Consider the following 13,932-nt stretch of genomic DNA (forward strand, 5'->3'; position numbering starts at 1 on the left):
CCTCGTACAGTTTGGGGCATCCAGGTTAGGTGCATATAAATTTATGATTGTTATTTTTTCCTGGTGAATTGCCAGTTTTATTAATATATAATGTCCTTCCTTGTCTCTACTAACAGTTGTAGTTTTTTTGTTTTGTTTCATTTTGTTGTTGTTGTTTTTGAATACCGGGGGCTGGGGATTGAGCCTGGGGTCTCGTATGTGGGAAGGTGGCACTCAACCACTTAGCCACATTGGCTTCCCTGAGTTGGTTTTTTGTTTGTTTTGCTTACTGTTTGTTTTTTGTTTCTCAGGAGGCACCAGGAACTGCACCCGGGACCTCCCATTTTGGAAGCGGGCACTCATCTGCTTGAGCCACGTCTGCTCCCAACAGTTTTGCTTTTAAAGTCTCTTTCATCTGATATAAGGATAGCTACTCCATTTATTTTTCTTTTTGTTTCTGCATGAGTGAAATATCTTTTTCCAGCCTTTCACTTTCAATCTATTTCTAGCCCTGGATCTAAGGTGAGTCTCTTGTAGACAGCATAGAGATGGCTTGTATTTTCTCATCCATTCCACCAGTCTGTGTCTTTTGACTGGGGAGTGTAATCCATTAACACCCAATGCTATTACTGTAAGGGCAGTTCTTATTTCGTCCATGTTGATCTTTGGGTTTTATCTGTCATTTTTATTTTCACCACTCTTTTTACACTTTTATTGACTTATACTGAAGGAATCATTTCTAGACTCTCTTCCAAGCCTCTCTCTCCTGTCTTTTTTTTTTTTTTTTTTTTTTTCAGGCTGTAGCACTCCCTTTAGTATTTCCTGCAATAAGCTCTCTCAGTTTCTGTTTAGTTGTGAATATTCTAAACTCGCTCTCATTTTTGAAAGTCAGTCTTGCTGGATATAAGATTCTTGGCTGGCAGTTTTTTTCTCTTGCAGTATCTTAAAAATAGCATACCACTGCCTTCTTGCCTCCACGGGTTCCGATGAGAAATCGGCATTTAATCTTACTGGTTATCCTTATATGCTAGCATCGCTTTTCCCTTACAGCTCTCAGAATTCTCTCTTTGTCTCTGGCATTTGACATTCTTATTAGTATGTGTCTCAGAGTTGGTCTGTTTGGATTTACTTGGATAGGAGTAAGTTGTGCTCCCTGGACACAGATACCTTTGTCCTTCAGTTGGGCTGGGAAATGTTCTACCATTATTTCTTCAAATATTCCTCAGCCCCTTTTCCCTTCTTTTCTCCTCCTAGGACTCCCATGACATGTGTGTTTGCACATAAACATTTGGAACGGTTCATGAATTTGTGTGTCATCCTTGCACAGGGACCATGCTAATCTTCTCTGTACCATTGCAATTTTAGTATATTTGCTGCCAAAGTGAGCACTTAGCCCTTGTTTTTTTAATTCTTTTGTAACTGGTTTTATCTTCCTAATTGAGTTCTCAACAAAGGCTATTATTTTACCTGTGATGATGGCGTATTCTTTTGGTAAACTATTTTAATTGGTTCTATATCTGGAATTAAGCCAGTAAGTATAATTATTCCCCAGGCCCCAAAGCAATGCAGCTGTTTGTTTCAGCTCCGGGTGTTTTCTCCACAATGCACATAGGAACCAAATCAGATGCCCCACTCCCATGAAGCACCACAAATACTCCATCTGAAGCACAGAATATGTAAATTTGAACAGCAAGTCTCTCTCCAATAGGTTTATAGGAGAATCTGAAGCAGGTAAGAAATCATGTGCCTCAGTCAGAGGACCCAGCTATATGGGAACCATCAGGAAAAGGAATAAGGAAAAAAGCAGACGCAAAATACCAACCACCTATATTGGCCTATCATCTGCTGGAAAGCAAGAGATTTCCAAAGAAACCACAGAGTAAGTAGTACCAGTATCTATCAGAAAAGATGAGGCTAGATGAGCTTGAGGAAAAAGTACTGACATTTGTTTCACCAGTTTCCACCTCCAAGATTCTCTCTTTCTGTCAGCTTTGAACCATTTGCCAATTATTCCTTAGCTGAGAGTTTTGTCCTCCTGGACTTTCTTGACTCCCTTGTTCCTGCAATTTCTGCATGCCCTGGAGTCTCTTTCTAACAATCCCTCTTCCAATGTCCCGGCTTCTTGCAAGAGCATACTGTTTCCCCTTCTTCCTTTGCACCCTTCATAGTGTCCAGGATAAAAATCATTCCCTTTAGTACATAGTTGCAATAGAGCAGCTAACACAGCAGTTTTTTAATTTCTTTGTTCCTTCGTCTTTCTCTAGAGCGTCCCAAAACTGAGTAGTTGCTGCTAAGATTTACACAATAAATAGCCCTTGTCATCCTGCTATCTTTTCCCTAACTTGAGTTTGGATAGTTGGTTAGGAGAGTAGAGACAAAAGTGGATAAAACCAGAGCACGATTCTGATCTGCCCTGGGGTCGGTGCCAGTAAATTTTGAGGAAGCCTCAACAAACCACTGATGGAAATCAACGGGGGACCCACACATTGTCTGTGTACACTGCTGCACCTTCTCCCAGCTCACCTTTAATGGAAAGCCTTCAAGTATGGCCTCAGCAACACTTCTCAATGGGCTTCTAAAACCCTTAGTTATCCCATGGTTGTAGAATTTGAGAGAGGTTCAGTTATTTGCATATAGAGAGGCCAGGACTCAGGAATGATTTTGAGAAGGAAAAATGGTTGATTGACGGCCGGCCAGACTCAGGAGCTTTCTGTTTTAATCCTGAGCCCCGAACAAGACTTTTGAGTTTCTTTTATACAGAGAGGAAAGGTTAAATGGTCCCTTTGTTTCAGTTCTCAATAGGCTTGGATTAGCATATATATCTTCCACATCTTAGGTAAGCTTTTAGCATGGACTTCATACATTCTAGATAAGCTTTTGGCATATTTGGTTTGCATTTCCCCTGAATACTTAAAGTTTATAGACCTTGCATTGTTAAACTGTTTCCTGGGACTGGAGTCGTTGCCATGGTCACCAAGGGCAGGACTGCAGCCTCTTACCTGTCTCGCACCCACAAGTCAGATAGCTTAGGTTATCTCTGAAGAGACAAAGAGCCTCCCACCCATAGCCCACATCACCATAGTTGTGTAGGTGGTGGAGAGTCGGCTTCCCTCGGTCCCCAGGCCCCTTGATGTGGTGGGTCATCTTCCAGTCCTCCATGTGCTTGCTCCATCGCACAAGTGTAGTCTGCTGGTTGAGGAATTCCACAAAGCAGAAAGTGCAAAACACATTGCAGAGTACTTCTGCAAATTTCTGCAGGTTGTTTCCACTTAAAGGAAAAGAAGCCTCCAAATGAGTAATGCCAGCTGGAGAGACGTGGATTCTTATTTTTCACCTGCCCCGGGGCTTATGGCATCAGCTTGGCTAGAGATTCAGATAGGAAGGGCTCCTTTTCCTCTTTGAGACAAGAAAACTGTAGAATTAGATGGCACTTTGGTTTCTCTTCCCTTGCTGGTATTAGCCTAATACTTTTGATTTTTTTCTGAATGCCTAGTACAACTCCTCTCCATCTGTTTGCCTTCATAGAGGACACAGTCTCTTATCCATTTCTCCATTATCCCCTGATCGTGTCCCTGTCGTTTCTGCTTTCCTGACTACATGGTGTGTGTATGATAAGGAACTCTTAGAGGTGGACTCTGGGCTAAGTCAGGAAGTGACTCAGGGTTAGGGATGGAAGCACACAAAACTGTATCCTCAAACAGGGCAAGTAATTCATTACCTCCTAAGAAGTTGTGTCCCTGTCTCAATTTGCAGGGAAACCCACCAACGAGGGAACCACCCGTTTAAAAGATCATTGCCTACCTCTTCCCAGGAGTTGATTTGAAGTAGGGAGGGATAAATGATGCAGGTGGAGCAGAGGGAGTGGGAACAACAGAGAAAGGAGAAGAAGGGTCCTGGAAAGAGAGAATTGTCCCTAATCCTTGCATAGACTTTTCCATTTTCCTTGATCTTTTCTTCTGGCTATCCAAATCCCCCTTTTTTAGATTTATTTTATTTATTTTTACCCACCCACCCACCCATCCCGCCTCGTTCCCCCCATTGTCTGCTCTCTGTGTCCATTCACTGTTCTTCTGTGTCTTCTTGTATTCTCATTAGGTGGCTCCGAGAACCAATTCTGGGACCTTCTGCAGTGGGAGAGAGGTGATTACTCTCTTACGCACCTCAGCTCCCCTGTTCTACTACGTCTTCTTATTTTCTCCCCTCTGTGTCTCTTTTTTTTTTTAACTTATTTTTTTTATTTTTTATTTTTTAATTGATTTTGTAAAAATATTACATTAAAAAAACAATATGAGGTCCCATTCAACCCCTCTGTGTCTCTTGTTGCATCATCTTGCTGCACCAGCTCTCCTCGTCAGCCAGCACTCCTGCACGGGATGGCACTCTGCGTGGGCCAGCTCGCCCTCACCAGGAGGCCCTGGGCATTGAACCCTGGACCTCCTATATGGCAGATGGGAGGCCAATTGGTTGAGTCATGTCCATTCCCTATCCAAGTTGCTTTTAACTTTTCTCCTAGAATGATATTCATCCCGGGAAACAGACGTGGCTCAAGCAATTGAGCTCCCACCTACCACATGGGAGGTCTCGGGTTTTGCTCCTGGTGCCTCCTAAAGAAGACGAGCAAGGCAGCAAGCTGAGCGATGGGCTGGTGTGGCAAGCCGACGCAACAAGATGACACGAGAGACACAAGGAAGGAAATATAATGAGAGAGGTGACTCAAGAGATTAGGCACCTCCCTCCCACATGGGAGGTCCCGGGTTCAGTTCCTGGTGCCTCCTAAAAGGAAGACGAGCACACAATGAACAGACACAGCAGGTGCAAACAACAAGGAGGTGGGAAGAAATAAATAAATAAATCTTAAAAAAAGAAAAAAAGAAAAAAAAGGATGATATTCATCCTTTAAATACCAAAAATTAATATGCTTGGTGTGAGGCCATAAGGCAGAGAAGCCACACGTTCCTAGATAAGACAAACCAAACCCCCTGTGGTGGGTTGGGTCTGTATGTACCCCAGAAAATCATGTTCTTAAAGCTAATCCATTCCCATGGGTGTAAACCTATGGTAAGTAGGACCTTTTGATGAGGCTACTTCAGTTAAGGTTAGGCCCAGGGTGGGTCTGAATCATCTTACTAGAGTCCTTTTAATAAGAGAATGAAATTCAGACAAAGAGAGAGAAAGCCATGGGAGCAAGAAGCTGAAAGCAACAAAACCCGGACGAGAAGGGAGATGATGAGTAGGGGCCAAAATAAATGCGAGGTGCTTGACAGAAAAGGCCTAGATTGCTTTTGAAGACTGTTGGTAGAAATATGTACTTCTGATGAGGGCTTAGACAGAAATGATGAATGTGTCACTGCAAACTGGAAGAAAAGCAACCCTTGTTTTAAAGTGGCAGAGAACTTGGCAAAATTGAGTCCTGGTATGGGATGAAAGGCAGAATGTGAAAGTAATGAGCTTGAACATTTAGCTGAGGAGATTTCCAACTAAGTGTGGAAGGTGCAGCCTCAATTTCCCTTGCAGCTCATAGTTCAAATGCCTTATCGAAATCATAGTAAAATGCAACAGGAAAGGGAAAAGCTGAGAACTGTACTCCTGGGCATGAAGAAACCAGGAATTGATGGTTTTGGAAAATTCCAAGCCTCCAGAAAGTGAGTTCCCAGAGAATAGGTGCTCCATGTGAGGGTTTAACTGCACATGGAACCAGTCAGCCACTTCAGTGCAAGTCAGGATTGGCAATGCGGTTTTCCAGAAAGGATATGTGGCACATTCTTTTGTCTGATGGTTTTGGAAACTGTGTGGACTACACCTGAAACTGACAAGTTTGTTGCAAGGTCTGTATGAACGGAACCACTGCCATCCTGGACTTAAAGGGAAAGATTGAAGGAAAAATGACCTCAAAGGTAGAACCATGGAAGGTGAGGTCTGGACCAAAGAGATCTTCTCAGGCCAAGAAAGCGAGCTGGCCCATGTGTGTGGAAAGAGTGAGTGTGCCCCGGCACCTGGAGAGGGCGGGTCTTCTGCCCCACTGTTCAGGAAGTGTTATCATCCAGTTTTCTCACCTGCCTGGAGTACTGTGGAGAGCGTGGCCTGCATCCTGATGTTTGATGAGTTTGGAACATTCACCCCAGTATTTGAGAATTCAGGGAGAGCAGCACCCCAGTATTTAGGGAGAGTATGGGCACCATGGAAACACTTGGAAAGGGTGGGGCTGTCATCTTGTTGTGTCATTTCGCCACACCAGCCCATCGTGTCAGCTCGCTTTCTTGCTCATCTTTTTTAGGAGGTACTGGGAACCAAACCCGGGACCTCCCATGTGGTAGGCAGGCACCCAACTGTTTGAGCCACATCTGCTTCCCTATAACTGATTTTGATGAGGTTTCTTTCTTTCTTTCTTTCTTTCTTTCTTTCTTTCTTTCTTTCTTTCTTTCTTTCTTTCTTTTTCTTTCTTTCTTTGTAGTAGTCACAAAAGTTTCATAATAGAATATTGGTAAGTCCACTCTTATCCATATTTTATTCCTCCATTCTGTGGGCCCTGAGATGGTGATGTTCACTCCACCTCTATATTGAGAGGGAGCTTAGACTACACATGGATGATGGATGCAGTTCTCCTGCTTGCAGTTGTAGGCACTCTCAGTTCCCTGATGTGATGATTGACCATCTTCACCTCCCTGTTAGCTGGCCTGCATAAGTCCAACAAACCAGAGAGTAGGAGTTGCAACTCTGCTGAGGCTCAGGACCCACCTGGTATTTATTTTTTTTAAGATTTTAATTTATTTCTCTCCTCTTCTCCCCCGCCACCTCCCCCCCCCCCCCATTGTCTGCTCTCTGTGCTCATTTGCTGTGTTTTCTTCTTCTTCTTTTTTTTTTTAAAGATTTATTTATTTATTTAATTCCCCCCCTCCCCACCCTGGTTGTCTATTCTCTGTGTCTATTTGCTGCGTCTTGTTTCTTTGTCCACTTCTGTTGTCGTCAGCGGCACGGGAAGTGTGGGTGGCGCCATTCCTGGGCAGGCTGCACTTTTTCTTTTCGCGCTGGGCGGCTCTCCTTACGGGGCACACTCCTTGCGCGTGGGGCTCCCCTACGCGGGGGACACCCCTGCGTGGCGCGGCACTCCTTGCGCGAATCAGCACTGTGCATGGGCCAGCTCCACATGGGTCAAGGAGGCCTGGGGTTTGAACCACGGACCTCCCATGTGGTAGACAGACGCCCTAACCACTGGGCCAAGTCCGTTTCCCCGCTGTGTTTTCTTCTGTGTCCACTTGCATTCTTGTCAGTGGCACTGGGAATCTGTGTCTCTTTTTTGTGCGTCATCTTGCTGCGTCAGCTCTCCGTGTGTGGGGGGCCACTCCTGGGCAGGCTGCACTTTTATCGCACGGGGTGACTCTCCTTGCACGTGGGGCTCCCCTACGCGGGGGACACCCCTGCATGGCACAGCACTCCTTGTGCGCATCAGCACTGCACGTGGGCCAGCTCACCACACGGGTCAGGAGACCCTGGGTTTGAACCCTGGACCTCCCATATGGTAAGCGGATGCTCTATCCATTGAGCCAAATCCACTTCCCGAGACTTTGTACTTTAAACATTTGTTTCCAAAATGATTTTAGGCTTTGGGATATTGTGATGGAATGAATGTATTTTGCATATGGAAAGAATGTGTATTTTGGGGGTCCAGAGTGTGAAGTACAGTGGTTTGGAACCATATGTACCCCCAGAAAATCATGTTCTTAAAGCTAATCCATGCCTGTGGGCATAAACCTGTAGTAAGCAGGACTTTTTGATGAGGCTACTTCACTTAAGGTGTGGTCCAGAGTGGGTCTAATCCTCTTACTAGAGTCCTTTCAATAAGAGAATGAAATTCAGACAAAGAGAGAGAAAGGCATGGAAGCAAGAAGCTGAAAGCAAGAAAACCCGGAAGAGAAGGGAGAGACCAGCAGATGCCACGAATGTGGCAGAGGAATCAAGGATTGTTAGCAGCCAGTCTTTGGGAAGAAAACATCACTTTGATGATGGCTTGCTTTGGTCATTTTTCTCACTGTAAGCTAATAAAATCTCATTGTTAAGCCAACCAATTTCATGGTATCAGCTTTCAGCAGCCTAAGAAACTAAAACACCCCCCTTTAAGTGCACCCGAAAACATGCACACACAGTTCCTAAGCACCAAGCCTCGTAGCTATCTAGAGCCATTCCTGTTACACATCAGTAACTTTAAAGAGACATGTTTACAGTCTTGCAAAAAAAAAAAAAATTTTTTTTTTTTTTTTAGGTACTGGGGACTGGGGATTGGACCCGGGACCTCACATGTACCTCCAAAGTGGGAAGCAGGCGCCCAGCCGCTTGAGCCACATCCATTCCCCCCCTTCCCCACAACTGCTTTTTTTCCTAATTGAATGGGATTGGCATAAAAATAAGGCTGCAAGATGTGGAATGCCCAAGAAGTGCCTGCTTTGCTGAATCTCGTGACCACACTGACATTTAGAACATGCTCGGCTCGGCTCAGGCCGCCCTACCCCACTTGCTCAGTTCCCTGCACTATGGAACGGGGACTATTTGTTCAACAAAGATTTGAGTCTCTAGCGTGAGCCAGTCACTGGATCTAGGCACAGAGGGTACATCAGTGACGAAAGATGTAAGGCTTGGCTCTGTGCCTTCCCTATTCTTACCCAGTAACCTCCTGAAACCTCCTGGGTGGCACGGAACGCTATTTTCTTTTTTTAAAAGATTTATTTATTCATTTCACCCCGCTTCCTCCATTGTCGGCTCTCTGTGTCCACCCGCTGTGTGTTCTTCTGTGTCTGCTTGTATTCTCATTAGGCGGCTCCAGGAACCGATCCTGGGACCTTCCCGAGTGGGAGAGGGGTGACCGTTCTCTTGCACCACCTCAGCTCCCTGGTCTGCTGCATCTCTCGTTGTCTCTTCCCCTGTGTCTGTTTTTGTTGCATCATCTTGCTGCACCAGCTCACAGAGAGCTGTTCTGAATGTCCTGCTCCCCGGTCTGTAAGTTCCCTAATATACTGTTACCATTTTGCAATGTGGAGTGGCCTGCGTCACCCGTTGGTTTTAAGAGCCCTTCGAACTTTGGCAGAACCAATTCTGTAGGTTCATGGCCAGACACATGGGATGAAGGCCTCCTAAGAACCCGCACAAATTCCTAACTTCATCTAAATCAAAGGGACAAGCCCCAGGCGTGCCACTGCAAGGCTGGATTCTGATATATGACAGAAATATTAGTCATATAAGAGAATGACCTGCAGCCAACATTTCTGGTTTTCCATGTATTTCCACCCCAAAGGTAATGGTGCGCCTGATGGGATTTTAGAGCCTCAATAAGAAAATTTTGGTCTTTAAGTCAGTCTCCAGGACCAGGCCTTAAGAAACAAGCAGTGTCCCCCCCTTTCCTGTTTCTTGGGATGCTCGCTCTTGAAACCCAGCCACCATGTTTTGAGGAAGCCTAAGCTGCCCCATGAAGAGGCCACATACAGGCGTTCTGGCCAACAGACCCAGCAGAAGTCCCAGTTGATAGCCAGCATCAACCCCTAGATTTCATATCTACCCAACTGAGGCCTCGGGCATCATAAATATGAGGGAAGACATATGTAGCTACTGTGCAAAAGGAAAAACTGCCTTTTGTTGTTATTGTTGTTGAGTGGTTGGCCATAGGGGATGGGATTTAGGAAGGTGAAAAGGCAACCTTGCCACTGGAGGAAAGTTCCAAGCCAGCACCGTGGCCCCGAATCTTCGAACACACCGCAGAGTCTGCTTGCAGAGTCTTGTTTCTTCCGGAGGGCAGGCTCGATATCGGGCCGTCTCTCTCCAACCAGCTTTCGTGAAAGGCCTTTCCCAGATGGCCCGGAGTCTTGCCCGGGGAGAAAGCACAAATGCCCTGGTTCTTGGGCGGGAGGGGGAGAAACGGCTTTAGTTGGACCTTTGCTGTCTTCCAGGCCTTTTTTCGCGAAGACCGTGCCGTGCCGCCCAATGACCCCCAACCACCTGCCCACCTGCCGAAAGAGCTGACCCCCAACCACCTGCCCACCTGCCCACCTGCCCACCTGCCCACCTGCCGAAAGCGCAGAGCGGACAGTAACGAACACAATGGTGCAAACGAATGACCCCCAACCACCTGCCCACCAACCACCTGCCCATCTGCCGAAAGAGCTGACCCCCAACCACCTGCCCACAGAGCAGACAGTAAGGAACACAATGGTGCAGACGAAAAAACCGGCCCATAACAGTTCGGCGCGGCCGGGAGCTGTTAACTACCCAAGCTGGAGTGTCCATGAAACGTGGCAAAGGCACATCTAGAAAGCGCCGGATGGGAAAAAAAAGAGAAAAGAAAAAGACCTATTCTTCACAGAACGACATCAGGGGAGAGCGCGAACGCAGTCCCCCACTACCACAAATTATGCAGTCGAGTTTCCCACATTTGGGGAAATCGCAGGGGTCAGCACATCCGGAGTGCAATGGATAAGCCTCGCCCTGGGAAAACCACCTTCGTGATCATGGTATCTCCCCTGCCAGGTAAGTATGAGTTGCTTTGCTCGCCTCCCTCCTCGCCCTCGCCCTCGCCACGCTCTTCATAGACGGTCACTTTGCCCGCGCACCCTCCGCACCCTCGCCTTCCGAATTCTCCTTTCTCTCACCACAGGCGTCAGAAATGCCACCTCGAGAAAATCTGGATCCTGCCACCGCGAGACGTGGGTGCCCAAACTGAACGGGACCAGCAGCCTCTGCGCGCCATTGCTCATCGACATATGTCACGCCCCTTTGTCGTGACGTCCCCAGCGCGCCATGCCGTTTCCCACCCGCACGCCGGACGCCCGCGGGAGCCTTTGGACTCCGCGGGCGCAGTTTGCCGCGCGACCACGTGACCCGGCCCTGGGGTGGCGGGGGGAGGCGGGAGAAGACGCGATCTCCCACCAGTTTGAGGGACCCTCCGAAGGGGTGTTGGGTCTGGGCTCCGTTTGGCCTCACCTTCGTTTCAGCAAAAACATGGTCTCAGTTCACGTTTTGGGGCTCAGCCGGCCCGAACCCATCCTCGAATAAGCGAAAACTCACCAACGGCCTTTTTGTTTACTTGCTGGCTGGCTTGTTTTCTTTTCTTTTGTTTTCCCCGGGGTGACGTTAAGTGCTAAACCGCCTTAATAGAAAATCGTGGCAATGTTCATTAGTGGCGCCTTCCCGAGTAAAAGTGGCATAAACCTCTTCGGAATATATAGTAACCTAATCTAGTGCCGCTGGAACGGAAACTCAAGGTTTTAACTTGGAAAAAAGAAGACCAAGAGAAAGCCCTCAACCGCAGCCACGGGGCATCTTCCCCGGGAGACCCAAAGGGGATGGATGGGTCCGGCGCCCTTCGGCCTTATCTGCCTCGGGCTCTCCTAGCACGCACACAGAAGAGAAGCCCCACTAGTGCCCTCTGGTCTTTTTTTTACTTGAATTCACGAAATTGCCTAAATTTTGTGATGATCGAGGTAACCTTGCACCGCGCCCTGGATGAACCCTGGCTCCTGGCCCCGTCTTTTATTCTCTGCTCTCCTCTTTGTTGACGTTGAGAATTCGTCCATCCGACGGCCGTTTATTGAGCGCCTATCCTGTGCCTGACTGGGTTCAGGCATCTGTGAATAAAACGCCCTGGAAGAGCTCACATTTAGTTAGGGGAAGGGGAGCGAGTGTCAGAAGAAAGCGACAGTGGATATAGTAAACGCGTAAATTAATTGGTACGTTAGAAGCTGTTGAGTGCTATGAAAAGAGAGAAGGAAAGGAAGAGAGAGAGGGGAGGAAAGGGGCGTCAGGAGTTTGGGTGGGAGTCAGGTTACCCTATTAAAGAGGGTAGTCAGAGGAGGCCTCGTTTGGAAAGTGTTATGTGAGCAAACATTTGAGGATGAGGCAGTTAAGGACATCTGGGGGAAGGGCATCCCAAGCACAAAGATCAGCTTGGAGCAAACACCAGGTAGGACTGTGGAGAACAGTAATGGGTCCTGTCTGGCATGTTAATTTAAAGAAAGGGAGTTGTACAAAATTAAGTCAGAGAGATGTTCGATTTGGGGGGAAGATCATGAGGGTCTAGTAAGACCACGGAAAGGTTGTTAATCTGAGTGAACCGGAAGGTTTTGAGCAAGGGTGGCATGATCTAACTTAAAAAAAAAGGGGGGGGGGGGGGGCGGCGTCGCCGGAGTGAATTGATCCGGGAGTTGAAGGGGGCTCCAAAGGTCAATATATGTTCTGTGCCCTATTTTATCTCAGAAAAGGGAGGAAATACTGCATTGAATGAAGAGTCCTCTGCATTTTAGCACTGCTTTTTCTCCTGTAGTTGGCTTTTGAATGAGGATGACAATGGAGGAGATGAAGAATGAAGCTGAGACCACTTCCATGGTTTCTATGCCCCTCTATGCAGTCATGTATCCTGTGTTTAATGAGCTAGAAAGAGTAAATCTATCTGCAGCTCAGACACTGAGAGCAGCTTTCATTAAGCCTGAAAAGGAAAATCTGGGTCTCACGCAAGACATCATTATGAAAATTTTAGAGAAAAAAAGTGTAGAGTTTAACTTCACAGAGTCTCTCCTTCATATGGCAGCTGATGATGTAGAAGAGTATCTAATTGAGCGACCAGAGCCAGAATTCCAGGACCTAAATGAAAAGGCACGAGCACGTAAACAAATTCTCAGTAAGATCCCAGATGAGATCAATGACAGAGTGAGGTTTCTGCAGACAATCAAGGATATAGCTAGTGCAATAAAAGAACTTCTTGATACAGTGAATAATGTCTTCAAGAAATATCAATACCAGAACCGCAGGGCACTTGAACACCAAAAGAAAGAATTTGTAAAATATTCCAAAAGTTTTAGCAATACCCTGAAAACCTATTTTAAAGATGGCAAGGCAATAAATGTGTTCATAAGTGCCAATCGACTAATTCATCAAACCAACTTGATACTTCAGACCTTCAAAACTGTGGCCTGAAGGTTGTATATGTTTAGAGATGTACTTCTCAATGGCGGTAGTGAACTGCCTTTATCTGTAAATTTTAAAGTCTGACTGTATGAATTATCAGTCCCTCCTGAAGGGGCCTAATCCAGGATGTTGAATGGCATTATTGCCATCTTACACCATATTTTTGTAAAATGTAGCTTAATCATAATCTCACACTGAAGATTTTGCATCGCTTTTGCTATTATCATTCTTTCAAGAATTATAAGCCAAAAGAATTTACGCCTTAATGTGTCATTATATAACATTCCTTAAAAGAATCGTAAATATTGGTGTATGTTTCTGACATTTTAACTTGAAAGCGATATGCTGCAAGATAATGTATTTAACAATATTTGGGAGCAAATATTCAATAAATAGTTTACATCTGTTAAACAAAAACAAAAAAATCACTCTGGCGGCAGGGGTGAAAGCAGGGAGACCAGTTTGGAGGCTGTTTTCATAACCCACCTTCTTAGTTTCCTAGGGCTGCCATAAACCCCATAACAAATTACCACACTCTTGGCAGCTTAAAACAACACAAATGTATTGTCTTTTAGTTCTGGGAAGCTAGACGCCTGGAATTAAGGTGTTGACAGGGCCGCACTCTCTCTGAAACCTGTGTGGGAGCATCCTTCCTTGCCACTTCCTAGCGTCTTGTGTTCTACCACTGGCAATCCTTGGTGTAACTTGGCTCGCAGCTGCAGTGCTTCAATCACTGCCTCCATGATCACATGGCATTCTCCCCTCCTGCCTCTCTTTCCCCCTTGTAAGCACACCAGTCATACTGGGATAGGGTGGCCCTTAACGTATGCATCATCTATAATGACCCTTTTTGCAAATAAAGTCATACTCACTGGTATATATATATATATAAATTTATTTATTTGTTTTTAAACTGGGGAAATGAACCCAGGACCTTGTATGTGGGAAGCCAGCACTCAATCACTGAGCCACATTGGTTTCCCTGAGGTTTTGTTCTGTTCTGTTTTTTCC

The 13,932-nt window shown here is 46.1% G+C and overlaps 2 non-coding genes and 1 pseudogene across 2 annotated transcripts; 1 reads left to right on the forward strand and 2 right to left on the reverse strand.

Moving 5' to 3' along the window:
- Positions 1 to 1,261: 1,261 nt before the first annotated feature.
- On the reverse strand, positions 1,262 to 1,368 carry LOC111762350 (U6 spliceosomal RNA). The gene has a single exon (XR_002795480.1). It is a non-coding gene; the product is annotated as a U6 spliceosomal RNA (small nuclear RNA).
- An 8,964-nt stretch (positions 1,369 to 10,332) lies between these two features.
- LOC131278137 (U1 spliceosomal RNA) lies at positions 10,333 to 10,496 on the reverse strand. The gene has a single exon (XR_009185394.1). It is a non-coding gene; the product is annotated as a U1 spliceosomal RNA (small nuclear RNA).
- Positions 10,497 to 12,211: 1,715 nt separating this feature from the next.
- On the forward strand, positions 12,212 to 13,325 carry LOC139438673 (programmed cell death protein 10 pseudogene; annotated as a pseudogene).
- Positions 13,326 to 13,932: the final 607 nt, after the last annotated feature.

This window comes from Dasypus novemcinctus, chromosome 3, assembly GCF_030445035.2.
Source record: "Dasypus novemcinctus isolate mDasNov1 chromosome 3, mDasNov1.1.hap2, whole genome shotgun sequence".
Taxonomy (NCBI): Eukaryota; Metazoa; Chordata; class Mammalia; order Cingulata; family Dasypodidae; genus Dasypus; species Dasypus novemcinctus.